Raw genomic sequence first — 26,974 nt, forward strand, 5'->3', positions numbered from 1 at the left:
CAATGATCTGAAATTACATTCTCATAGGATTAATTTCAGGGTACATAACGGGCTATGAAACAAAGCTAAAAAGTATTCACGAAAATAATGTACTCATACTCACATAATCTCAGGTGGAATTGGAAAGTTAAAAATCTGCAGTAAGAAGAAAGTTAGAATGATTCAGTAAATCTTGCTGAATATCATCAAATGTGCCACAAAAGCATCCCTTGACGTGGAGAAACTGCAAATAAAGTTTTAAAAAGACTTTGATACCATCTATAACACTTTGAATACATACAGAACTTCACGTCTGTTCACGTTAATGAATTTATTGCTTCACTTTTATGATTTCTATATTTCATTGTGGATTGGCATAACTGAAGCTAAACAAACCGTGTTTTCAAAGCAACATTTTCTGGGTTGGTGACGTGAAGTGTAGTCAAGGGCCCGTATACAATAAGAAGAATGTGGAAAATCGCCAAAAGCGTTCCTCACGTTGGAGGGTAGAATGAATATTTAGCAGCCGAGAACTGCACCAAGGCCATTTTCGTCCCTCAATTTATTTTTTCATATAAGTTTACAGCATGCAAACTGGAACGTTGAATTCATAGCTGTCTAACTAGATGTGGAGCTGTGCTGCACCCATAGACTCAGAGAAGGTCCTAATCTTGGCGAGCACATTTTCTTCCTTCTTGCTACTTCTCAGTTTTTAGTCCCTCTTCTGGGACAGAAAACAATTTTTTTTATTTTTTCTGTTCTTGTCTTTGGGATTAAGTGTATACGTACGCACCTACAATATAGCATCGCTGTGTTCTTCCAGGTGTACTACAATAGCCCTGTCTTGTAAAGCTGAACGTAGAAACAAGCCAGCATGGGAATTTTTTTTTTTTTTTTTTGCCACAGACAAACTGTAAATTACTATTGTGTTTCCATTGTGCATCAATGGGATGAGGCGTTATGGGAACTGATGATGCATGATTAGCCTGTGGAGTTGTAAAGCCACCGTAGGCTACAACTGCGTATGCGTAGCCTACAGAAGTTTTCCTAATAGCCTTGGTCAGTTAAGATCGTAATCGCGTAACCTGTACGTTAGATGTGTTGCATACCTGTCGAGCGTTACCTCATTTCCACCCGTTTCTTTGTGTATGTGATCAGTGTCTTACTAGATTCACCCAGAAACGTGAAGCGGTGATCCAAGTAAAATCTAACTGAAGATATATAAAGGCCGCTTAACCTACGGAACATTTTTGTTCTACACAGTTTTACTCCGTTACTTAAAAATAAACAGTATTCAAAGCAAAACTGAAATGTTTCATCCAGGTTTTATTGGATCCTTGTTGATCTGTAACGCGAAACGGAGTGAAGATTGTAGTAAAAGTAATAAGAAGAACAATACAGATTTAAAGTACAGAGCTGGGAAACACAATTTCCTGAAAACAGGTAAAATTCAAAAAACGATAAACAAAAATATATAAAACATTGCTTCAGTACTTCTTCAAGCTTATACAGGGTGTTACAAAAAGGTACGGCCAAACTTTCAGGAAACATTCCTCACACACAAATAAAGAAAATATGTTATGTGGACATGTGTCCGGAAACGCTTAATTTCCATATTTAAGCTCATTTTTGATTCGTCAGTATGTACTGCACTTCCTCGATTCACCGCCAGTTGGCCCAATTGAAGGAAGGTAATGTTGACTTCGGTGCTTGTGTTGACATGCGACTCATTGCTCTAGAGTACTAGCATCAAGCACATCAGTACGTAGCATCAACAGTTTAGTGTTCATCACCAACGTGGTTTTGCAGTCAGTGCAATGTTTACAAATGCGGAGTTGGAAGATGCCCATTTGATGTATGAATTAGCACGGGGCAATAGCCGTGGCGCGGTACGTTTGTATCGAGACAGATTTCCAGAACGAAGGTGTCCGGACAAGAAGACGTTCGAAGCAATTGACCGGCGTCTTAGGGAGCACGGAACATTCCAGCCTATGACTCGCGACTGAGGAAGACCTAGAACGACGAAGATACCTGCAATGGACGAGGCAATTCTTCGTGCAGTTGACGATAACCCTAATGTCAGCGTCAGAGAGGTTGCTGCTGTACAAGGTAACGTTGACCACGTCACTGTATGGAGAGTGCTACGGGAGAACCAGTTGTTTTCGTACCATGTACAGCGTGTGCAGGGCACTATCAGCAGCTAATTGGCCTCCACGGGTACACTTCTGCGAATAGTTCATCCAACAATGTGTCAATCCTCATTTCAGTGCAAATCTTCTCTTTACGGATGAGGCTTCATTCCAACGTGATCAAATTGTAAATTTTCACAGTCAAAATGTGTGGGCTGACGAGAATCCGCACGCAATTGTGCAATCACGTCATCAACACAGATTTTCTGTGAACGTTTGGGCAGGCGTTGTTGGTGATGTTTTAATTGGGCTCCATGTTCTTCCACCTACGCTCAATGGAGCACGATATCATGATTTCATACGGGATACTCTACCTGTGCTGCTAGAACATGTGCCTTTACAAGTACGACACAACATGTGGTTCATGCACGATGGAGCTCCTGCACAATTCAGTCGAAGTGTTCGTACGCTTCTCAACAACAGATTCGGTGACCGATGTATTGGTGGAGGCGGACCAATTACATGGCCTCCACGCTCTCTTGACCTCAACCCTCTTGACATTCATTTATGGGGGCATTTGAAAGCTCATGTCTACGCAACCCCGGTACCAAATGTAGAGACTCTTCGTGCTCGTATTGTGGACGGCTGTGATACAATACGGCATTCTCCAGGGCTGCATCAGCGCATCAGGGATTCCATGCGACGGAGAGTGGATGCACGTATCCTCGCTAACGGAGGACATTTTGAACATTTCCTGTATCAAAGTGTTTGAAGACACGCTGGTACGTTCTGTTGCTGTGTGTTTCCATTCCATGATTAATGTGATTTGAAGAGAAGTAATAAAACGAGCTCTAACATGGAAAGTAAGCGTTTCCGGACACATGTCCACATAACATATTTTCTTTCTTTGTGTGTGAGGAATGTTTCCTGAAAGTTTGGCCGTACTTTTTTGTAACACCCTGTATAAAAAAATGTTTCTGTTGTTCATAAATAACGTTAAAACCAACAAACAGTAACAGGAAATTCTTATCCATGGTCCTGATGAAGAACGTTCTACTGAGTAAAAAATGATAGCAGGAATTACATAGGATTTTTATTTTTGTGCCTGTGATTTGTACTTGCTTCAATATTAATTGTCTTGGTAGCATTAAGTCGCAGAAGTTAAGCGATCAATTAAATTTCATTACTAATAAACTGCAATTTATAATTAGTTAGGATATAAAATACAGAATGGCCTAGCACTGAACGATGAGCGGTTGTATTTACGTGCTATTACTACCAAACCGCAGTTTTGGTAGAGCGGAACTCTGGTCCCACGTATTACTAAACCATGATATTGTTGCACTTGTCCTCCCGTTGCCGCTATGGTAAACTCGCTTTGATGTTACAATAAACAAGTGTAGAGGTGACTGTGGGAAACGTATCGCAGTAGCTATGCTTTGAGGTCAGTTGAGCACATAGTAGTTGTTCCAGCATGAAGTCAAGCTCCAGCACGCCAGTCGGGAACGTTAAAGCAGAGAGATCTGTGAAGAAAACATCAGTCAGCAGCATGTCCACCGACCCCCCTCTAGGACGAGAACGCGACGGCAGCGGCCTCTAGGCAAAGAGAACGTAAGCGCCACTCCCAACTGGTCGCACCCCAGTCCTACAGAAGCGTCAAGACTAGCGACCTGGATGGAAGCATCCACTCTATTACTTCACTTCTATTGGAATCGGTATACTGAAGGACATTATATTGCACGTCGATCTTTGCTTGCGATACATCTATGTATTTCTCAGTGTTAAGTAGTGTCATTGATTCATTTAGTAATAAACCTATTTAATATGATTTGCTTAAATTATTGTCTAGCGATCCGAGAAGCAGGTTTCTTCGACACCCCATCTTTGGCAACTAGGCAGGATACAACAGCAGTAATTTAGTGTGTCCTCTTGAACATCGTCAGTAGTGCAGTGTTGTGTTATCCATGATCACAAATACCCCAGAGAGGAAAACAGAGCCAAATGTCACAAAAATGGACACATTCAGGTAGAAGGAAGGTGTTTGTATTCCAAGTTGTGAAATTTTGCCAAGAAGAAGAAACAGCATAATCAGCTAATGATACCTCTTGTGGGTGGAAAAAATGGTAGGGATGTCAGAAACACTAGAAAATAAATTTTGAAAGACTTTGAAAAGCGGAAGAAACCGGATGTAACTATGAGTACCGATTTCGGTAAGTATTATGAACACGAGCAGGAAATCCCAACTTTACGAAAACAGCGTATCTTTCAAAAAACTAAAATACGTTTTCAGAGGGGACAGGAAAAATTTCGGAATGTGAAATTTCATTTTAAAAAATGTAAAAATAAGAGTACCATCCTAATAGCACGTTCCGAAATTGTTTCAAGGTGGGCAGCATACCTGAAGAAAAATTAGAAATAATAAAAAAGGCCCAAATAAACCAATGGTACAGACAGATGAAACCTGAGCCCATACGTCAGCACAGCAGCATGAAAAAATGGTGCCAGGCGGAAGAAGTTATGCGTGTCGTGACAATGCTGCCCAAAGAGCTACTGTTGTCCAAGCTAGAGGAGTAGTCGTTTTCATAGAGGAAGCGGAATTAATCTATGACCCGAAATCCAGAATCCAAAATCATCCCGATTATACGAGCGGGGATACTTATTACAAATGGTGGTATTGTTGTTCTTGATAATGCACCGTGACATTCTGATAAGATGAATGAAGCCTCCTGTACAGCAACTTGTAAAACTAACAAGATATGAACCTTTTGCAAATTGTGTGTGATAATAACCCAAACCCTGTTATTAAACCAGGTGCATTTATCAAGCGTAAGGAATAAATTTCTCAGAGGCTCACACCATACAACTGCGATTTGAATCCTATAGAACTAATCTGGAATACAATGAAACAAAGAACTGTAGGACACATGTTTCTTCCACTAATTTAAGTACCCAAAAAGAAATAACCAAAGAGTCTTCATCTAACATTACCGAACATTATTGATTAAAAGCTTGCAAAATATAAAAGCCGTTCATAACTGCGACGGTGTTGCCGGTGCGGTATTTTGTGCACAAACTGACCTCTCGATTATGTCCCATAAATGTTCGATGGGGTTCACATGGGGGAGGTCGAATTATCCTGAATGTTCTTCAAACCAGTCGCAAACAACTGTGGCCCGGTGACATGGTGCATTGTCATCCATAAAAATCCCATTGTTGTTTGGGTAACGTGAAGTCCATGAATGCCAGCAAATGATCACCAAGTAGCCGAAAATAACCAATTCCCGTCAAAGATCGGTACAGATAGCCCAGCGGAACCAGTCCATTCCACGTAAACACAGCCCCCACCATTATGGAGCATCCACGAGCTTGCACAGCGCCTTGTTGTCATCTTGGGTCCATGAGTTCGCGGTGTCTGCAGCTCACTCAAGTCCTATTATCAGTTCTTACCATCCGAAATTGGTGCACATCTGACATGTGACGAGGCCATGGTCTTGCAGTTGCCTAGGGTCCTACCAACATGGTCACTACCCGAGGAGAGGAGCTACAGGTGATGTGCTGTTAACAAAGCCACTCACGTCAGTCGTCTGCTGCCATAGCCCATTCACGCCACATTTCTTCGCGTTGTCCTATCATTTGGTCGTTGTTCCACATGGATTTCTGCGGTTATTTCGGGTAGTGTTGCTTGTCTGTTACCACTGACAACTCTACGCAAACGCCGCTGCTCTCGGTTGTTAAGTGAAGGCCACAGGCCATTGCGATGCCCGTGGTGAGAGGTAATACCTGAAATTTCGTATTCTCGACACACTCTTAACAATATGGAGCTCGGAACACGGAATTCCCTAACGATTTCCGAAACTGACTGCCCCATGTCTGTACTTCCAACTACTATTCCGAGTTCACAGTCTGTTGGTTCCAGTCTTGCTACCATAATCGCTTCGGAAGCCTTTTCACAGGAACCACCTGAGTAAAAATGACAGCTTCGCCACTGCACAGCCATTTTCTACCTTGTGTGCGATACACTACCGCCATGTGTATATGTGCATATCGGAATCCCGTGATTTTTGTTACCTCACTGTATTTTGGCATTGGTCTGTAAAGGTTCGTATTCATTTTGACTGCACATCAGTGTCGATACTTCTGGTGCTGTAAGGAATCGGCATAATCCATCTATGACTAGAGTGGCAACGCAGAAAACCCAGGCCATGTGGCCTACTGTGATCGCTAAACGCGTAGTATTTCTCAACGCGGCGTGCAGTGTTAAATTTGCAGTTTAGTGGAGTCACAGACAATGACTGCTAGAAATTCGAGATAATAAAAAGCTACTCCCCAGATTCGAGGAAGGTGCAATTGCGCAGGTGGCTACCCCTGCGGACGCCTATGCTTGCCATCATACACTAGTGAATGACGCAGTGAACTCCATATATGCTGATGGCCCAGCTGTGGCCGCCCAGGATAGTGCTTTTGACGAGGTAGAGGTGAGGTTCAATGATATCTTATAAATACTCGAGCAACACTGTGTCTGGAACCAACTTAAAATTCAGAACTCTGGTCTGAAAGTGTGAGATTGTAGGGTAGCCTTATATTAATGCGAAATCTTGGCGATGAATTGTGCGAACAATAAGAAAACAGATACTTTTGAAATTTGATGTTGCATAAGAATGCTGAAGATTTTATGGGCAGAGCAAGTAAATATTCTGTAGATTCTGAATCTAAATGGGTATAAAATAGTATTATAGCACAATTTGATTAAAACGGGAGATAGGTTTAAGTTAATTACACACATCAAAAAAAGTTTCACATCACCACGGTTACGAGAGTTCTGGAACCTGTACAGAAAATTGGAACAGGCATCACATAAACATCATTTCCGCCCTTTTTATTGCTCATGGAAACCACACATTACATGTTGTACCTCCACACACTGGTACTTCTAATACCCAGTAGCATGTCCTCTTGCATTGATGCATGTTTGTATTCGTCGTAGCATGCTATCCAAACGTTCATCAAGGCGCTGTTGGTCCAGATTGTCCCACTCCTCCACGGTGATTCAGCGTAGATCACTCAGAGGTGCTGGTGGGTTACGTCGTCCATGAACAGCCCTTTTCAATCTATCCCAGACATGTTCGATAGGGTTCATGTCTGGAGAACATGCTGGCCTCTCTTGTCGAACGATGACGTTATCCTGAAGGAATTCATTCACCATATGCGCACGATAGAGGTGCGAATTTTCGTCCATGAAGACTAATGCCTTGCCAATTTGCAGTTTAGTGGAGTCACAGACAATGACTGCTAGAAATTCGAGATAATAAAAAGCTACTCCCCAAAGCTACAGCCAAAGCCTTACAGACAAACAAAAATTACGTGAAGCGAAATGTACTGTGAGGAGGGCTATGCGAGAGGCGTTCAATGAATTCGAAAGTAAAGTTCTATGTACTGACTTGGCAGAAAATCCTAAGAAATTTTGGTCTTATGTCAAAGCGGTAGGTGGATCAAAACAAAATGTTCAGACACTCTGTGGCCAAAATGGTACTGAAACAGAGGATGACAGACTAAAGGCCGAAATACTAAATGTCTTTTTCCAAAGTTGTTTCACAGAGGAAGACTGCACTGTAGTTCCTTCTCTAGATTGTCGCACAGATGACAAAATGGTAGATATCGAAATAGACGACAGAGGGATAGAGAAACAATTAAAATCGCTCAAAAGAGGAAAGGCCTCTGGACCTGATGGGATACCAGTTCGACTTTACACAGAGTACGCGAAGGAACTTGCCCCCCTTCTTGCAGCGGTGTACCGTAGGTCTCTAGAAGAGCGTAGCGTTCCAAAGGATTGGAAAAGGGCACAGGTCATCCCCGTTTTTAAGAAGGGACGTCGAACAGATGTGCAGAACTATAGACCTATATCTCTAACGTCGATCAGTTGCAGAATTTTGAACACGTATTGTGTTCGAGTATAATGACTTTTCTGGAGACTAGAAATCTACTCTGTAGGAATCAGCATGGGTTTCGAAGAAGACGGTCATGTGAAACCCAGCTCGCGCTATTCGTCCACGAGACTCAGAGGGCCATAGACACGGGTTCACAGGTAGATGCCGTGTTTCTTGACTTCCGCAAGGCGTTTGATACAGTTCCCCACAGTCGTTTAATGTACAAAGTAAGAGCATATGGACTATCAGACCAATTGTGTGACTGGATTGAGGAGTTCCTAGATAACAGGACGCAGCATGTCAGTCTTAATGGAGAGAAGTCTTCCGAAGCAAGAGTGATTTCAGGTGTGCCGCAGGGGAGTGTCATAGGACCGTTGCTATTCACAATATACATAAATGACCTGGTGGATGACATCGGAAGTTCACTGAGGCTTTTTGCAGATGATGCTGTGGTGTATCGATAGGTTGTAACAATGGAAAATTGTACTGAAATGCAGGAGGATCTGCAGCGAATTGACGCATGGTGCAGGAAATGGCAATTGAATCTCAATATAGACAAGTGTAATGTGCTGCGAATACACAGAAAGAAAGATCCTTTATCATTTAGCTACAAAATAGCAGTCAGCAACTGGAAGCGGTTAATACCATAAATTATCTGGGAGTACGCATTAGGAGTGATTTAAAATGGAATGATCATATAATGTTGATCGTCGGTAAAGCAGATGCCAGACTGAGATTCATTGGAAGAATCCTAAGAAAATGCAATCCGAAAACAAAGGAAGTAGGTTACAGTACGCTTGTTCGCCCACTGCTTGAATACTGCTCAGCAGTGTGGGATCCGTACCAGACAGGGTTGATAGAAGATATAGAGAAGATCCAACGGAGAGCAGCGCGCTTCGTTACAGGATCATTTAGTAATCGCGAAAGCGTTACGGAGATGATAGATAAACTCCAGTGGAAGACTCTGCAGGAGAGACGCTCAGTAGCTCGGTACGGGCTTTTGTCAAAGTTTCGAGAACATACCTTCACCGAAGAGTCAAGCAGTATATTGCTCCCTCCTACGTATATCTCGCGAAGAGACCATGAGGATAAAATCAGAGAGATTAGAGCCCACACAGAGGCATACCGACAATCCTTCTTTCCACGAACAATACGAGACTGGAATAGAAGGTAGAACCGATAGAGGTCAATTGCGCAGGTGGTTACCCTTGCGGACGCCTATGCTTGCCATCATACACTAGCGAATGACGCAGTGAACTCCATATATGCTGATGGCCTGGCTGTGGCCGCCCAGGATATGGTTGCACTGACCGTCGGAGGATGACATTCACATATCGTACAGCCGTTACGGCGCCTTCCATGGCCACTAGCGGAATAAGTCGGCCCCATATAATGCCACCCTAAAATAGCAAGGAACCTCCACCTTGCTGCACTCGTTGGACGGTGTGTCTAAGGCGTTCAGCCTGACCGGGTTGCCTCCAAACATGTCACCTACGATTGTCTGGTTGAAGGCATATGCGACACTCATCGGTGAAGAGAACGTGATGCCCCCCATCTGTACCGCGCAGCATGGTGTCGTGGTTGCAAAGATGGACCTCGCCATGGACTTCGGGTGTGAAGTTGCGCATCGTAAAGCCTACTGCACACAGTTTGAGTCGTAAAACGACGTCCTGTACCTGACGAAAAGCATTATTCAACATGGTGGCGTTGCTGTCAGGGTTTCTCTGAGCCATAATCCGTATATCGCAGTCATCCACTGCACTAGCAGTCCTTGGGCGGCCTGAACAAGGCATGTCTTCAACAGTTCCTGTCTCCCTGTATCTCCTCCATGTCCGAACAACATCGCTTTGGTTCACTCCGAAATGGTTCAAATGGCTCTGAGCACTATGGGTCATCAGTCCCCTAGAACTTATAACTACTTAAACCTAACTAACCTAAGGACATCACACAAATCCATGCCCGAGGCAGTATTCAAACCTGCGACCGTAGCGGTCGCGCGGTGTCAGGCTGTAGCGCCTAGAACCGCTCGTCCACTCCGGCCGGCGGATCACTTCGAGATACCTGGACACCTCCTGTGGTGTCACCGCCAGACACCACACTTGCTAGGTGGTAGCTTTTAAATCGGCCGCGGCCCGTTAGTACATGTCGGACCCGCGTGTCGCCACTGTCAGTGATCGCAGACCGAGCGCCACCACACGGCAGGTCTTGAGAGACGTACTAGCACTCGCCCCAGTTGTACGGACGACTTTGCTAGCGACTACACTGACGAAGCCTTTCTCTCATTTGCCGAGAGATAGTGAGAATAGCCTTCAGCTAAGTCCATGGCTACGACCTAGCAAGGCGCCGTTAACCATTTCTAGAGAGAGTCTCACTTGTATCATCAAGAAAGCTGTATACAAATGATGGATTAAAGTTAAGTATTCCAGCAGCTACGTACTTTTCTTTATAGCATTCATTACGTATCCTGTTTCAGACCTAACGCCAGCCTGCGTGAGTTGACGCGTGCATTTCGGCCTCCTCTCTCAATTAGTGTGCGTTGTGTTGGTTAATCTGCCGACACAACACCTCCCTTGTTGAGAACCCTTCCTGGCACAAAGTAACAATGCAGACATGATCGAACCTCGTTATTGACCATCTAGGCATGGTTGAACTGCAGACAACACAAGCCGTGTACCTCCTTCCTGGTGGAACGAGTGGAACTGATCGGCTGTCGGACCCCCTCTGTCTAATAGGCGCTGCCCATACATGGTTGTTTACACCTTTGGACGGGTTTGGTGACATCACTGAACAGTCAAAGAGACTGTGTATGTGGTTGAATATCCACAGTCAACATCTATCTTCAGGAGTTCTGGGAACTGTGGTGATGCAAACCTTTTTTTGATGTGTGTATTAATAGAGTGATCTGTGGGGACTAAATATTCTAGAGGGTGGTCGAAGTCTGAATACATTACTAGTAAGTAGATTCAAATGAATATGCTTAGGACAGATAAGGAAATTTTTTATATCATAAACGAGCGTCAAGGGCTGCATTACACAAGTCATTGGACTGACAACCACAAATATTTGTACAATATTTCTTTGTAGAAATGTTGAGTTATTATGTTGTGTGATCATGTAAAGCAGATTTCGTAATACACTTGCAAATAAGACTGATTAATATCCTGTAATCTTCTATATTGTAGAACATTAGATGTTTCACGTAGAATGTAGCGGCAGACACACTGTAGGGAACCAGCCCACTCACGCCGTATAGAATTCATATGCTTTCCATTGTGTGCCAGCCTAGTCCGCAGTAACTAGCTATGATGTCACGAATGTTGTGTAATACTTTCAATGTAAAGTAAATAATCTAAAAAGTTAATAGCATGTCAGGAGTGATGCTAAAATGATAATGTGTTAAGTTTCAGTTTAGTAACCTAAACAGTTTTCGAAATTTGGACGTTTTACATAAAAATCATCAGCGCAACAGGAAGGAGCTAAAATCTTCAAACATTATATTCGGATTCCTTTCTCATTGTAATGTAATGGATTTGACAATGTTTTATTTTGGTTAAAATTCATGATTTTGTGTTTTTGTGTCATAAAAGTACTGAAGCAAGGTAGATTAAGTAAGTGATTAGATAAAGCTAGAACGTTTAGATTTAGGTAGAATGGAGATAAGCTATAATAATAAAGATATGAGAAGTTTCCAAAACTTAGCTATAAAACTATAGGTGTAGCGTCTATCCAAAGGGCAAGTTCAGAGCTCATCTATTGCGTGCAGTACAACTAAAATAATTCTCTCGCCAAAAGTATTTACCCTAGCCTCATCAGAATCTTATGATAGATACTTATCTTTGTGCTGATTGCACAATTAAATTAAGAGCTTCATCGGCCTTCATGGAATGAAGCAATTAATTATTTAGTAAGTTGAAGTGGTGCTCTACTAGCCCCAGCGGCTAGTCAGGAAGGCAAATTTTGTCGGCTGCGGTTTCGGCAGTCCGCACCGTGGCTATATAAATAAGAGCGCTGCGAGCTAGAAGCAGGCTCTAGTTCTCTTCTAGATTTCTACAAGCGCGCACTTCGTGTCGGAAGCCCCATCGCGTCGGTGCAGTTACTAGGAACAGCCTTGGATGCCGTACTACATAACTCGGTATGCACGTACAATGAATTCGCATTGGGGTGAAGTGTTAATTGTGGAATGACCTCAGTGATTTATTCTCAGTTGGTGTATGTCGTATTTCCATCGTTACTAGCGTGGCGTTTGATGAGTATTTACATCAAATTTTGGCGAGCATTATCTTTGAGCATATTCACATCGATAACGATTATTGAACAGTTTTGTTATCTAGGGATAATAGGATCCACACAATTGACTCTGAAAAGCTCTGATAGTACAAGAGCTGATAATAACATTGCTTGGGTAAACTTTTGTGTGGAACTTTACGCTTTATCGTTTTCAGAATATAGTGAAAATTGTTATAGTAAACTGCATTTTCTATGAATCCCAGACATCATCCTAAATCCTCAGCGTAATGAACTTCAGTGATCAATAACTTTATTTCTCCATCAGAGTGGGCGCAGTGAAATCTAATTACAGGCACCATATTTTTACTAATGACTTTCTGGTTGCCAACATTGTAGTTAGAGAGCCTGCGTTGAGAACGGCAACAACATAAAAAATTTCAACCTGTTGCCAAACAACGCTCTTTGTCTTTGGTGTTACAGGTATTACGAAATGAGTACGTTATTTGGGCATTAAACACTGTCCAAAGATACAACTCCCAAAAGTGAGAACATTTGCTGCATTAGTGTCGTTTCCTCGAGAGAGACGCATTAGAGGGAAATTCTTGACCTCATGATCAACAACGTAATGTACAGTACATATACCATATTAGGAAGAAGTAGTATTCAAAATGTTAGAAAACAATACTTGATTTAGAATGCATTTCAGTGCTCGCACTTTTTATTCTAGTTACAGAAATGTTTGGAGGGCTGCGTGTGACTACATTCGACATCTCTACGGGTAAAATACAGAACAGATAATTGGAAACTTTTTTCTCCAATCGTAACTGGGTTGTTGTATGGTTTTTGCGTGAAATAGTAGTAACTTAATACCTCATAGACTAAACAGACCCTATTCTGTTCCCTATGGCCCTATAAAATCGTTGAGCGACGTTTTCCCACAATTTTGATGATCGTTTTTCTGTCACTATGTATCTGTAAAAGCTGTAGTCCCTTACATTATTCATCCCTATCTGACTTTTTCGCTGCGAACACATGTACGTTCATTTGTATCACAGCCCCATTAACAGTGATGAAGAACTCGTAGGTATAATTGCCATTCTATGATAAAGTCAGTGTTATAGGACACGAATCATATATCACTTTGCAACGATCAGAGTTTCGATAGTTTTAGTTGTTACGTTAAAATTTCATAATTTATTTAACACCATCTATTGCAGTGATTACCGGTAGCGAAACTACAGCTAAATTAGTAAACAGTTTATAATGGAATGAATTCACCTAGACGTCTACTGCCATCATAAAAAGTTGAGTGTCGCCGATCTCATGTTCATTTAGTTAAAATCTGCGTTCTAAATCCGGTAGTTAATTTTGAAACACTGTGTGTAACAGAATACAGAGAAACTGAAATATACTGAAACCTTTCAAATATTTAGCGATATTACTAGACTTTCAAGCCAAAAAATTTTCATTCTGCAAAAGCACTATGTCCAGCGTCTGTGGTGTTCCTGACAACAATCCTATCATGTACATAAATACAGAATTCCATTAGCAAATGTTACGTGATGGACGGATGCTACATCATTAAGACAACACATCTAAGGAGCTAACCGACTCTTCTGTCATACCTTTTGAAAGATCTACACAAACAGAAGAAATTATCTTATAAATACTTATGGTTGAAACAAAGCTAGATATTGTTTTATTAATGGAGCTAGCATTCACATATGCGCATGTAAATGGAAAGCATTTAGGTTCCTCAATCATATACTCAGGACAAACCTGTTATGCTTCTTAAAATTTGATTTATTCAACGATAGTATCCTACCTAAGCTACGTGTAATCTCCACTACGCTGTTAATTTCCAGCTCCAAATACCCATGTACTCGAGGGCCATTCAAACTTACATCATCACCCAAAGTGCGAGATGCTGTTAAAGTTCCGATCAGCAAGTTTTCTGCCCACAGGCTGAGAATATGTAACGCAAACTGACTGCAGTTGCCTGGTCGAGTGGATACAACTGTCAACTAATTAGTATACAGGTTGCAGATTGCAGCTTTGCGTGTGCGGCTGATGGATCTAACGAACTGGGGAAAGTGAAACGACAGCCGACATTGTGATTTGTCATGTTCAACGACTACAACAGCAAATAATGAAAAACAGAAAACAACATACCTGGTTGTACCTACAACTGCATTCTACGAGAAGCACTCCGTAGTTTGCACTGTAGTTGAAAAAAAAAAAAGATATTTTTAATATTCTGTTTGCATTTGACAATCTCATCCTATGCTCAGTTTTCAGGCGCTCTTTCATTCATCTGCTAATACAATTATCAGGCAGCAGAGAGTCCAAGTACAACTGAGAATCGTCGGTGGTTGGGCCCCGCATATTTACCTAAACACTTTTGTGCAATCTTCAGTGCGTCGTTACTTTACTGAAATATGTAAGTTCAAGATCATTTCTGATAACAGCTGTGAGAGAAAATTAGATCGAAACCATTATTTCGTGTAATGCAATCTTGGACCGTAATTACTAGGCTATCAGGCTTTACGTAAACATCTACATCTACATACGAACTCCACAAGCCACTGAACACTGCACGCCACAGGACTTTTGTTGACTGTTTGGATAGCTCTCCATCTGCAACAACACGATGGTTTATGTGGAAGTAGTTCGACAGTTAAGGAAAATAATTCTTTAGATTGTGATTTGTAGCGTGAAAAATTTTTTTTAGTATCTACAATTTGTTTCAATGTTTTTGTCAAAATGCCACGTTCTTTCCTTGGAGATGGAGTCTTATACAGGCTGTCCCATTTATCATGACCACACTAAATAACTGTTTGTCCAGATGCAAATTACAAAATTTTTCAAGAAAATGTTTTTTCGCCGTCAGGGGGACATCAATCAGCATGATTACCTTCGTTGTAGCTTTGGTTTTTACAAATATATGAACAAAAATGTATCGCAGTGTACCATTCACTGAAACACAACGTTATTAACTACGTAGCACAACATTGACTTTGGGACCGAAATCACAAACTCGTCCACTTGCTAGAGTTGTCAGAAAACAAATGAAAACCAAGTAAAAACATATCACAAAATTGACTTTGACTGTCCTGCACCATTGGCCGGGAGTAGAACATTCAAAGGTGCTCAAGTGGTGAATCTGGACAACGATTCACTGGAGCACTCGTTGAATGAAGCAATTATTATTTGCTGCTCCCAGTGTTACCTGCTAAAGAGAATTACAAGCAATCACGATACTTCCCTGCATGTCCTCTGGAGTTGTTAGAATATCGCGATAGACAACGTCTTTCATGCAACCCCAAAGAAGAAAGTCCAGAGGATTTAAATCAGGAGACCTAGCAGGCCAAGTAACTGTTACTCCTCGACCAATCCATTTGGCAGGATACCTTCGGTTCAGATCACGACGTACACGCAAGGCATTATGTGCTGGACATCCATCGTGTTGATACCACATAAACGTTCTGTTTCTTAGCGGCACGTTATCCAGAAGAGGAGGAAGTTGGCATACGATGTGCCCTTTAGACTACCATTGATGAAATAAGGGCCAATAATTGTAGTACCAACCATCCCACACCAGACGTTCACTCTCCATTGGCGCTAATGTTCCATCTGTCTAAGACAATAATGCATGTTCCTTGTATTTAACTGTCCTTCGTTTGAGAAGGAACATTCATCGGTAAATAGAACTCTGGAGAAAAAGTTCGGGTTGTCGAGGATTTGCTACTGTGCTCACTGACAGAACTGTACACGATTCTGGAAATCATTCCCATGCAATTCTTTATGTAGGTGTACATGGTAAGGATGGAACCGGTGATGTGTAAGAATACGATGTACACTGGTTTGAGGAATGCCACTCTTCTGTTCAAGCTGTCGTGTGCTCACATGTGGATTCATAGCAACGAAAGCGAGAACAGTAACTTCGGCAGCTTCACCTGTGCGAGTGCTTCGACGATTGCGTTTCCTGAAGAGTCGCAACAAGACGAGAAAACACCCATCGGGAAGGTAGGTTCTTGTCAGGATATCGCTCTCTGTACAGTTCCGCTGCCTGCATAGTATTTCGCCTCCCTTCAACAACTACAACAAAAGAAACGTTATGTCGATGCAGTTTGTAGGAAGGCCAGCCTTTACTGTATGCCTACTCTACACAGCAGTATTTAAAAGGACCAAACTACTGTTCTAAATGTACCCGTACATAAGAAAACAGTATTGCAATTACTGTTCTGCTAACTTACATTCGCCACAAATGAGTAGCATTTCTGCCTTCTCTTCGTTGGTGTACATTCTGTTCACACAATTCTTCAACCGACGATGGTTGACTGAATGACGGGTGTGCATTCTACTTATTTTTACATTTGTCGCCGGCCGGAGTGGCCGTGCGGTTCTGGGCGCTACAGTCTGGAACCGAGCGACCGCTACGGTCACAGGTTCGAATCCTGCCTCGGGCATGGATGTGTGTGATGTCCTTAGGTTAGTTAGGTTTAATTAGTTCTAAGTTCTAGGCGACTGATGACCTCAGAAGTTAAGTCGCATAGTGCTCAGAGCCATTTGAACTATTTTACATTTGTCCTCTGTCAACGTCAGCAAGGGGATGTGTTCCATTACCCCGAGTACGTGCACTAAGCGCTGGGAGCGTCAACGCCAGTGTTTTGTTATGTAATTAATAACGTTGTGTTTCAGTAAATGGTAGGCTGATACATTTTTGAATAGATCTGTAGGAGAGGAAATGAATTACCGAATAACAACACAGGGTGCCATTTAAAAAAGTCATACCGCTGTTCATATCTTTGGAAGAAATAGAGCTACAACGAGTGCAATCATGCTGACTGATGTCCCCCTGACTGCTAAAGAACATTTGCTTGAAACATTTTCTAATTTTCATCTGCACAAACAGTTATTTAGGGTGGTCAAGATAAATGGGACACCCTGTACATATTTAACAATGTTTCTAAGTATCGGAACTCACAAGCTTTTAGGCACGAAGGTATGTTTCGTATGGGTTTTGGGTGAATTTGACTACTTCTAAATCTGCTTTTTCTTTTTATTTATTTATTTATTTTTGTTTGAGTAGTACTCTTTGGCAGCTAGGTGATTAGCATAAATTATTTGGAATCTGAGATGTTGTTTCTAAGCGTGCTGAGGATTTTGAGGACACTGCGTCGCAAAGTTCCCTGGAAAACACACTCGGTAGTTAATAAATACCTTATTTATTCTGTAGACGTAGCTGCTGGGCAATGTTAAAAACCCAAAGATTACCTTGATATTGTTGGTGACTTTCAATTTATATCACTGATGAGTTTAAACATTCTCGTCACTCATCTTACAGCAGAGCTGACACATTGCGTTCCCATATCGAGCATGTGTGTGTGTGTGTGTGTGGGTTTTAAATATGGGGTCCTTGTTCTTTGAAAAGAAGTTCAAAACTGGTTCAAATAGCTCTAAACACTAAGGGACTTAACATCTCAGGTCATCAGTCCCCTAGACTTAGAACTACTTAAACCTAACCAACCTAAGGACATCACACACATTCATGCCCGAGGCAGGATTAGAACCTGTGACCGTAGCAGCAGCGCGGTTCCGAACTGATGCGCCTAGAGCCGCTCGGCCACAGCGGCCGGCCGAAAAGACGTTCATGGACGTATAATCCATTACATTTCCTCGGCCGCTTAGATTAAAACTGTTACGGCCTTATTCCAAGTATTAAATATCAACTGCTCACACACTAATCTAATCGTTTACTGTGGATGTTCAATTTCAACACTTTATAATTACCTCTACACCACCTCGCTGTTCTGCGCTGATTTTTCTTATGTTTCATGGGTTCAATGACCTTAATTATCACTTCTCTCAGGATTAAGAGACCATAATTTCTGTTAAGTCAGTACTACTAGACAAGGAAACTAAAACTCCTTTCAGAGTTTATATAATCTTAACTAAATGAACAACTACATCAAGAGTTACTGAAAAACAAAAATTTCTTGAGAAATTAAATTTCTATAGAAAATGATAACAGTGTAGAACTATCGAACAACTACATCAAGAGTTAATGGAAAATAAAAATTTCTTAAGAAATTAAATTTCTGTAGAAAATGGTAACAATGTAAAATTTCTTCTGTCACAGACTTGCTGTTTTTAATTTAAAAGAATATATTTCAACAAACGAGCGCACACGAACACACACACACACACACACACACACACACACACACACACACGGACATGAGGGAGATGTAAGGTGAATGGCAACCTGCTAAATGGACACTGTGTTAGTAAACTACCTTAATCCAGTCTAATGACATCGACCTTGAAGTGAAATTACAGTGTGTGTCACGTCGGAAGGAAGTCCAGCGCTACACATGGTTTAAAATATTCCGTGCATTCACCACCACTAACTGCCAGATACCAGCGACAGTTAGTCTCCTTGCCGTTGAGTGATGCTGAACGGCTACAACTGCTCTCCTCTGGACTTTGCTGTGTCCGTATTTCAGTGTCGTTAAAATTTTATTCCTTATTGTCCCCAGCAATAGTTTGCAGTGCTTGGCAAAATGGAAAGTAAAGACATTTTCCGTTTTTTATACCAGGACTTATTTTACCAGGTAAAACCGACTTACTTAACGTGAAAAAGAGAACAGAAATAAATGCTCAACATCAGGTTTTTTTTTAAATACACCATCACGTTTTTCACATCACAACATATTGTTGTAGAAAATAAAATAAGCTTCAAATTGCATGTTAGTAGAACATCGCACAATTTTAGAAAATAACTGGTCGAAATTTGCATCTTTGCTAAATCAAATATTCCTTGTAAATAAAATCAGCTGAAAATTGATTTTAAAGTGGCATAGACCTCAACACTGCCCATCAACTCAAAATTGATTGTGGCATATGTAGATGATTGGCAGCGGCCAGAGCGACTCTAATAGTGCCTTCCTGCTCATCTAACCCCTGGGCGTAGAATTGAAGTTTGTCGTTGATCCCCATTCTTCACCAAAATGGAGCTCCAAATGTTTTCTGACGTCTTCAAGTTTAGCTTCTAAAAGTTTTGCACCAGCTGTGATTGGTGTTGGGCCGTTTCCTTTGATGAAATTTTTTCCCGTGTTCAGGATGCTCTTTTTGTCTCCAGCATCAAAGTTGTAGGAGTGCTGTCCACGAAGTAGACAAATTTTCTTGTTTTCGTTTTTCGTGAATACGATTTCATTTATATGCCAGGATATGCCAGGTATCAGTAACTTTTACTCATCCTTCCACGTATGTCATAAAAATTAGTGTCAGCACAGTACTCATTGCATAATATTCCTTTAACAATACTTTTCATGTTATTGCCTTTCTGTTTTGGAAACATTTCTTTTCCACTGATCAGGACGCCTCTCCCTTTTCCGGGAGAGACCGTCGCCCTCGGCCTCCTTCTGGTCATTTCCAACGGCAACGATGGATTCGAATTCTTGCAGAATTATTGCTGTTTCAATTACTCTCATTTCGTTTGTACCATCGTTTTCAGCACTTAAACCTTCCACAAAATCACTTACTTTCTACAAAACACGCACGCAAATATCTCAACAAACATCCTACTGATCAGCTGAACTGTGCTTACAGGCCTATATTTCGACAACGCATCAACTGCGCGAGCTTCACTGTTGCGTACTCGTTCGCTACAATGGCAGCCAGCCTAAATCTGAACAAGAAGAATATCCCATCGAATCGTAAGAAACTGAAAGGTGGCTTTGAATGTCTAGATTGGTATGTCTGATGTCCTTGCATTCTGACATGGCACCACGCCCGCCTTGTCTACTGAGTTTTGCGAACTTTACAAAAGTTGGACATTTAGCGGGCTTTGCACCCGAAGAGAATGCTGATATTGGATTTTGCAATCGAACACGATTTTCTACAGCGAATTTCAGCAGTTTACAGCGGGTTCTGCACCCTGATACCTATTGCATCGTGTCGGCGGTGAAAGAATTTATACGATTGTGCGCCCAACTCAAAATCGACAAAATGCATTTACCAGCTTTTGCATCTTGTCTACTGATATCGGAAATAGCATTTAATTTTCTTAGTGCTTGTGTTACTAGTGCTGAAGAATTTTTGTTATAAGTTGTTGACAAATATGCTAGCTATTTTGCCAGCTATGCTGCATCAATGGCTGTCCATTATGTTGATAATATATATTTCATTACGGAACTTGAAGCAATTTTCGTATAATGTTAGTCTTAGTAGTTCAGTAATATCTTGTGATTATTTCTGGTATGTGTAATATTGTGCAGGCAGATGATTAATTATATAGGCTGGGCTATTTATACAGTTCACTATCAGGTGAACTGGGGTTTGGGTTTTGTGGATTTGTGGTTGTCCGTAAAATTTAGGTGTTTGTGGGTTCATTACTGAGTATTTTCTTTTTACAGGCTCACTTAAAAGTGTCTCACAACTTTGGTATATTTGTTGGTGAGATGACAGCTAATTTTTGTTGTTTCCTTTGAAGAAATCATTTTCCTTTTTTTTTTTGTAGTCGTCGTTATACATTAGAACTAAACTATTTTCTTTGTCTGTTTTTAGTGCTATTGCATTGTTTGAGGTAAGCTTTTTGCTTATGTTATTTAGTTACCAGCTAATGTTTCCTGGTGTAATATACATAAAATGTCTTTACAAGATATCTACGAGTACTAATCTGCAGGCCCTAAGGAATGCAAAACGGAAAGCGTTTACCATTTCTTTGTAGCCATGAGCAAATAAACTTTGTAGCCTCCAAGCTTCTCTAAAACATTCTCTCCTTCCTTCCCTCCCTCACACTTACTCACTCACTCAATTTTGTCATCATGTATCGTTAATTTTGTTCATACATTTCTGAGAATCCTCTAAAACTTGTATACGTTCAATATTCGTATGTACATTTTCTTTACTGTTTTCTGTACAATATTGTAAAAATTGTGATTTTTCACTGTAACGTTTATAGTTTCTACACTTTTTGGTACCGATGAAAAGTATAAATATTATTCCTATTGACCTCTTCGTTTAAATGACTTGTATTTCGTCTTAATGACTTCAGGTATTTGTAACATTAACATATATTTTAATTTTACATCTCGGCTACAATTTGTTATGATTTATAAATTACAGAGCGCAGCAATCAGTCATCCTTTTTTTTTTTTTGCAGGTTTTATTTTTCAAATACAGATTTCGGCTAGTGCTTAGCCATTATCAGTGCACTATTTTCTAGTCTCTATGCATATCAGTTCCCTGTTGCTACTAGTATTCAAAGAACTGTGACTGACACCCGAACAACAGGGAACTGACATACATCGAGACTAGAAAATAGTGCACTGATAGTGACTAGGCACTAGCCGAAATCTGGATTTGCCAAATAAAACCTACAAAAAAAAGGACGACTGACTGCTGCGCTCTATAATTTATAAATCATATCACAGTCGCTGACTGCATCCACTTTCCTAATGGAAAGTAACCTAAATCTGTTATGAGATACATTCGATTGATTTAATGCTCGCACATCCTGCAATTCTCTGACTTCTTTTACAGAATATTACCTCTACTAATTATTACTTTTATTGTCTTACTAATGAGAAAGTAGTAACTTCCACATTCTGCAATACTTTAAGCTCTTTCATTGAAAAATACCAATACCAGTCACTGTTTTTGCTGTCGCATTAATGAGAAAGAATCAGAGGCACTAGTCCTCATAGCTCTGGAACTCTTCTTTACCTGCTGAATCTATACTTCTCCAAATAAAACGCTCAAGTTGCCACACTTGAGAATCACTCTGAACTGAATCGAAATGGGCTGTCATAAATGCCCGATTTCAACATTAAAACTTGAAAGATGATCATCAAAATCCCTGCGTGTTGCAGTAGAGATCACAAGCTCTGTTCCAGCATCGATTGGATGTGTATGAGTTTTAAGTGCTAGGATTGGAACTTAAATAGTGGCAACTATGTATTCACAACCGATATAAAAGAGTTACCTGTTTGCACGTTTTAATGTCCTTCAAAATAGTCACCAGCGTTGCGTAGAACCCACTGCCAGCGATGTGGAAGGCGTAGTATACCGTTAGCAGAGCCTGTTCTGTTGGTGGTGCGAATGGAGTGGTCTACTGCCTTCCCACGAGGAACGATCGGATGTATCGTCAGAAGCAAAAGCGTCAAGTAAACATGGACTCTAAAGGACATACTTTAAGAGCTACGAGCGTTTCTTCGTTTTCGGTGCTACAAAACTCATTTCTCGTACTCAACAAGTGCTCATAGCTCATAAGACATGCACTCTAGAGCTAATGTTTATTAGACAATGTTTTTCTTGTTTGATCCATACTACCTCCATCCAAAATAAAGAAAAGCTTGCACTAGAAGGTATTTGTTTTACAGTATCGAAGATGAAGAAGTACTCATAGCTGTTATTAGAGCTCATGTTTACTGACTTTTTCGCTTCCAATGATGGTTTCTGTCTTACACATGAATATTTACTATTTCTCCTGTGACACCCGGTATTTGTTTACTGTTTCTTCAATAGCGTATTTTATTCAGCACTCCTGGTACCATGAAATGATCGCGTCTTACCTTATGCTTCTTTATTTATAATTACTTTTCTACTTATCCGTTTTTTTGGGTATTCAGTTTGGTAATTGACTGTGTTCAGTGGCACTGCGTAGGGTCGAGTGATTTGATGCCTGGGTATCTGTCTTTTCTGGTTATAGATATGTCGGACATGGGTGGGTTGCTGTGTGTATTGCTATAAACATCGTAGAAAATAATATGCCTATGCCATTCCTTTGCCATAATAAGTTTAGTCTTCTCATATATTGCATATTTTTCTGTCTACATTTTAATGGTATACTCTTGTATTTGGTTCATCTGGGGGTCGTAGAATACTGTATGCATATCTGATGCAGCTTTGGGTGTTGCATTTAATGATACTAATTTGTCAACATGATAAACTCTACATGGCTAAGAAACATATTTACTATAGCTCCTGGTACTGCGGGTCCCGTCGGCAAGCCATCACTTGCGAAATTGAGCTCATTATTAATCTAAAAAAATCTCTTTTTTGTTATTAATTATAGCAATGTAATCGACTCTTTAATGCATTCATGCGAAAATGCAATGCACGTTTTAGGATTTTCTTTCAAGATATATATTTTTTCTGGAAGTATATTGGCGTGCGCGTTTTCTTTCCGCGCCACATCAGTGTTGCCTCAGAAGTTGGCTGCGCAGCTGGAGCAGCAGCGTTCTTCTAGCCGGACTCATGATTCCATAAACGATCGAAGACAGCTAGGCGTGTCGACGCTCGACCTCAACAGCCTCCACTGGTTCAGCACCTGAATACTTATTGTAGCATTGTAACTAGCCTTCCTTAGGACTCTCTGCTTCTTCACTAGTATGACTGTATCTTTCGGCTTCCATGACGTCATTACGCTTTACTTGCAGGCTTTGGCACTCGGTCGTTTCCCTATGTAGCGATAGCTTGCTTGTTCGGTACAACTTGCTCACCATTGCCCCCTAGCTGGCAGTCTACTGATCATTGACACAGGCAGTTCGGCTTACGGGAGCTGCCAAGGTAGAACTTCGACGAATTTCTAGTGTCCACCTGTGGTACTATCGTGGGACTTAGCAATAGTTTCATTTTATTCCTTCGATGTCGATTTTACACTTAATTCCGTCGTGGAGAATCATTTTATTTTTACCAGAGAATTCCTACATCTATCTCCTCTGCAATTTTCTTGTCAGTACTAATATCTACTCCGTCCTTGTACGTTACCCCTGCAGCATAATATTGCCCTGAATTTCCTCATATTCCTGTCTTCATGCAGCTGATCCATCAGAGACGCCCTGGTTCATTTTATTTCACTCTGATTTCAGTTCTGCCCTGCTACCCTCGGTCCGTACCACTGTACCGTCGTCTTTAGGTGACATATCTATGGTAGGCAATGAAAACCTAATAATTCCATTTCCTTCAAATTTACAGCAGTAGCGAAAACGGCGTCCTACAACGTATATGAATTGATACAGGTATTGTTGCTACATGTTTAACTGTATAGTACAAGCCTAGTTATTGACAGATTAGAGAAAACCATGCATTTTGCAATTTATCTTTGATAGTTGAGTTACTGGTTATTGGAATGGCTAGGTTTTCACAGAGAGATGGAGTTACGGGGTTTTTACTGCATACTATCGGTATGCTTCACATTAATCAAACATGCTGTAGTACAATGGGACCGAGAAAGTATCTCTATCAGCCCCATGTCTCAAGGACACTGTCAAAAGTTGTATGGGTGTACATTCACGTTGGCAGAGCGCGGTATATGTTACTCTGCAGGTCTTGCACATGTAAATGGTAATCACTGGTCTTTATTTCATGGTGTTGCACCTCAAAGATTTTATCTCATTGACTCCAGTGAAAGTAATTCGTTTTCTTTTTTTCATTATGCAGGACGTCGCAGGAGGAATGGTCAGCATTAATGGATAATACAGGAACTATCATTCGAAGCGTGTAAGTATCTTAAAATTGGGCTCGTAAGTGCATGCCTTAAGGGCTATAAGAACTACTACATTTTCGACATTGCGAAACAATCTCTTCTACTGCAAGTTCTTTACTTTCCATGTTTCTACAGGTGGTAAAATGAACTAAAACAAGAAGAGAACGTCCACTAAAGTGCTCTAAAGTGCATACGTTAAGAGCTATGAGCAGCTGTTCATCTTTGCTACTGTGAAACACATCTCTTCTAGTGAACAGGTGCTCACAGATCTTAAGGTATGCATTTTAGAGCCCATGTTTACTAGACAATTGGTTTAGTTGTGATCCATATTACGTTCTCGCAAAACATGGAAGACAAAGAGCTTGAGTAAAAGATATTTTTGTTTCACAGTACCGAAGATGAAAAAGTGTTCATAGCTTTTCAAAGTACGCATTTCGCCGCCCGTGTTTGCTATACCATTTGCTTCTAATGATCGTACTTGTCATATCCTTGAACATTGACCATTCCTCCTGGGACACCATTTTATTCCTTTCGACATAAACAAACCTTTGAAAGGAAGTGATAGGCTACCCAGGATTTAACTCTGCAGTCTTGACGTTGATACAATTTATTGACTTTCTTATTAGACGCGCCCAGGGAGGCGGGCGGCGTGTGGCAAGTGATGAACTTTCAACTGGGACAGAATGATGCAGACGCGCCGGTGTCAGCGCTTCTCGCCCACTTGGTTCTCCAGCTGCATATTCCAAGTAGCTTCGCAATGCGTTGTCAGGCGGCGGCGCATAAGCTGTCGTAACTGCGAGTGAAGCAGCCAGTCCATCTGCAATCCATCTGCAGTCCGCGGCTTTGTCCAGGGCCAGCCTAACACCGGTGGCTGGAGAGGTGCGGCTGGCAGTGGCCGTCCGAAGTGGCTTGAGACCTCGAGGGCCTTAGTTCGACCCTCAGCCTATCTAAGCTGCGCCTGGACCACAGGACTGGCTGTCCCGTCGAGATGGTAGAAAAACGTCAGGAGGCTCGTTGGCGGAAGCCTTACACATAGAGAAAACCGATTCGAAGCCTAGCTGTACCCATCATCAGCGTGATCTGAAGGCTAGGTTTTATTCATGACAAGGCTGCATTTGTTTTTTCAAGGCTACATTTACGCAACTAGAGTCCACCACTGATAAATTTTGCGGCAGCCGTAGTGCTCCACTTAGTACAATTAGCCGATACCCACATCCCCTGCCCACACATTGAAATCTGACTACTGAGCTGAGACCACGGGCACCGTTTTCGATGCAGCGCCACGTGGAGGGGGGCTGGGTGGAAATCTTTTTTCCTTTTTTTGTATAAAATATAGCAGTGACTACTTCTTAATATTATGACATATAAAATTCCGAAATGGAAAAAGATAAAACTTTAATTTTTAAGAAGGGAAAGAAAAAGAAGATAGGAAAGATTAGTGTTAAAAAGAGTTGTCTCCTAACTGAGGCTGCTCAAGGACGTGCTATCCGAATGCGTCCTCGAGCCAGTCACCCCTGAGGGGTGCATCTTGTTGTTAGCTTATTGCACGAGTAGGTGGTATTGGGGATTGTGCTTCCGTTGATGGTGACACGTAGTAGGACTGCAGGTCCATAAATATTGCAATGGCAGCCATTCATCAACAGCCCTTGCTCCCTTAACTCAAATCGTGAATTATCACGTCTCGAATGAGACGAGTCAATCTATCTCTCTCATAACTGTCCTAATATCTAAGTGTGTCGATTACCTAGAGTACGTGTGTGACAGTTTTTCTATGTTAATGTAATCTAGTTACAGGTTCAACGTTGCACGTGGTACAGTGACCCGCCATGATCTATCCTACATAACCTATTGAGAAGTTTCTATTCTACTTTACCTGTATGTCACTATTTCTTTATTTAGTGTCGTTTATTTTGTCTTGACTTTATCTGCTATATTACTTGTATTACGTGTTAACGCATTATAACTACATGTTTTACGTGGCACCTGGTACAATAACCGACCAGTAATTAGCCTGCTTAGTAGATTAACATGTTTCTATTCTAATATGTTTGTGTGTTCCTATTTCATCATCAGTGTCATATATGTGTTATGTACATGGTAACTATTCTTTTGTTTCGTCGTTGGTGGTAGCGTCAGAGGAATCCGTTGTGCTGGGGTCTTCGTTTGAATTACCCCATTCGTCTCGCTATCGTCTAACTCAATGTCGAAATGGTCTCATT

Source organism: Schistocerca cancellata, chromosome 4, assembly GCF_023864275.1.
Source record: "Schistocerca cancellata isolate TAMUIC-IGC-003103 chromosome 4, iqSchCanc2.1, whole genome shotgun sequence".
In the NCBI taxonomy this organism is placed as follows: Eukaryota; Metazoa; Arthropoda; class Insecta; order Orthoptera; family Acrididae; genus Schistocerca; species Schistocerca cancellata.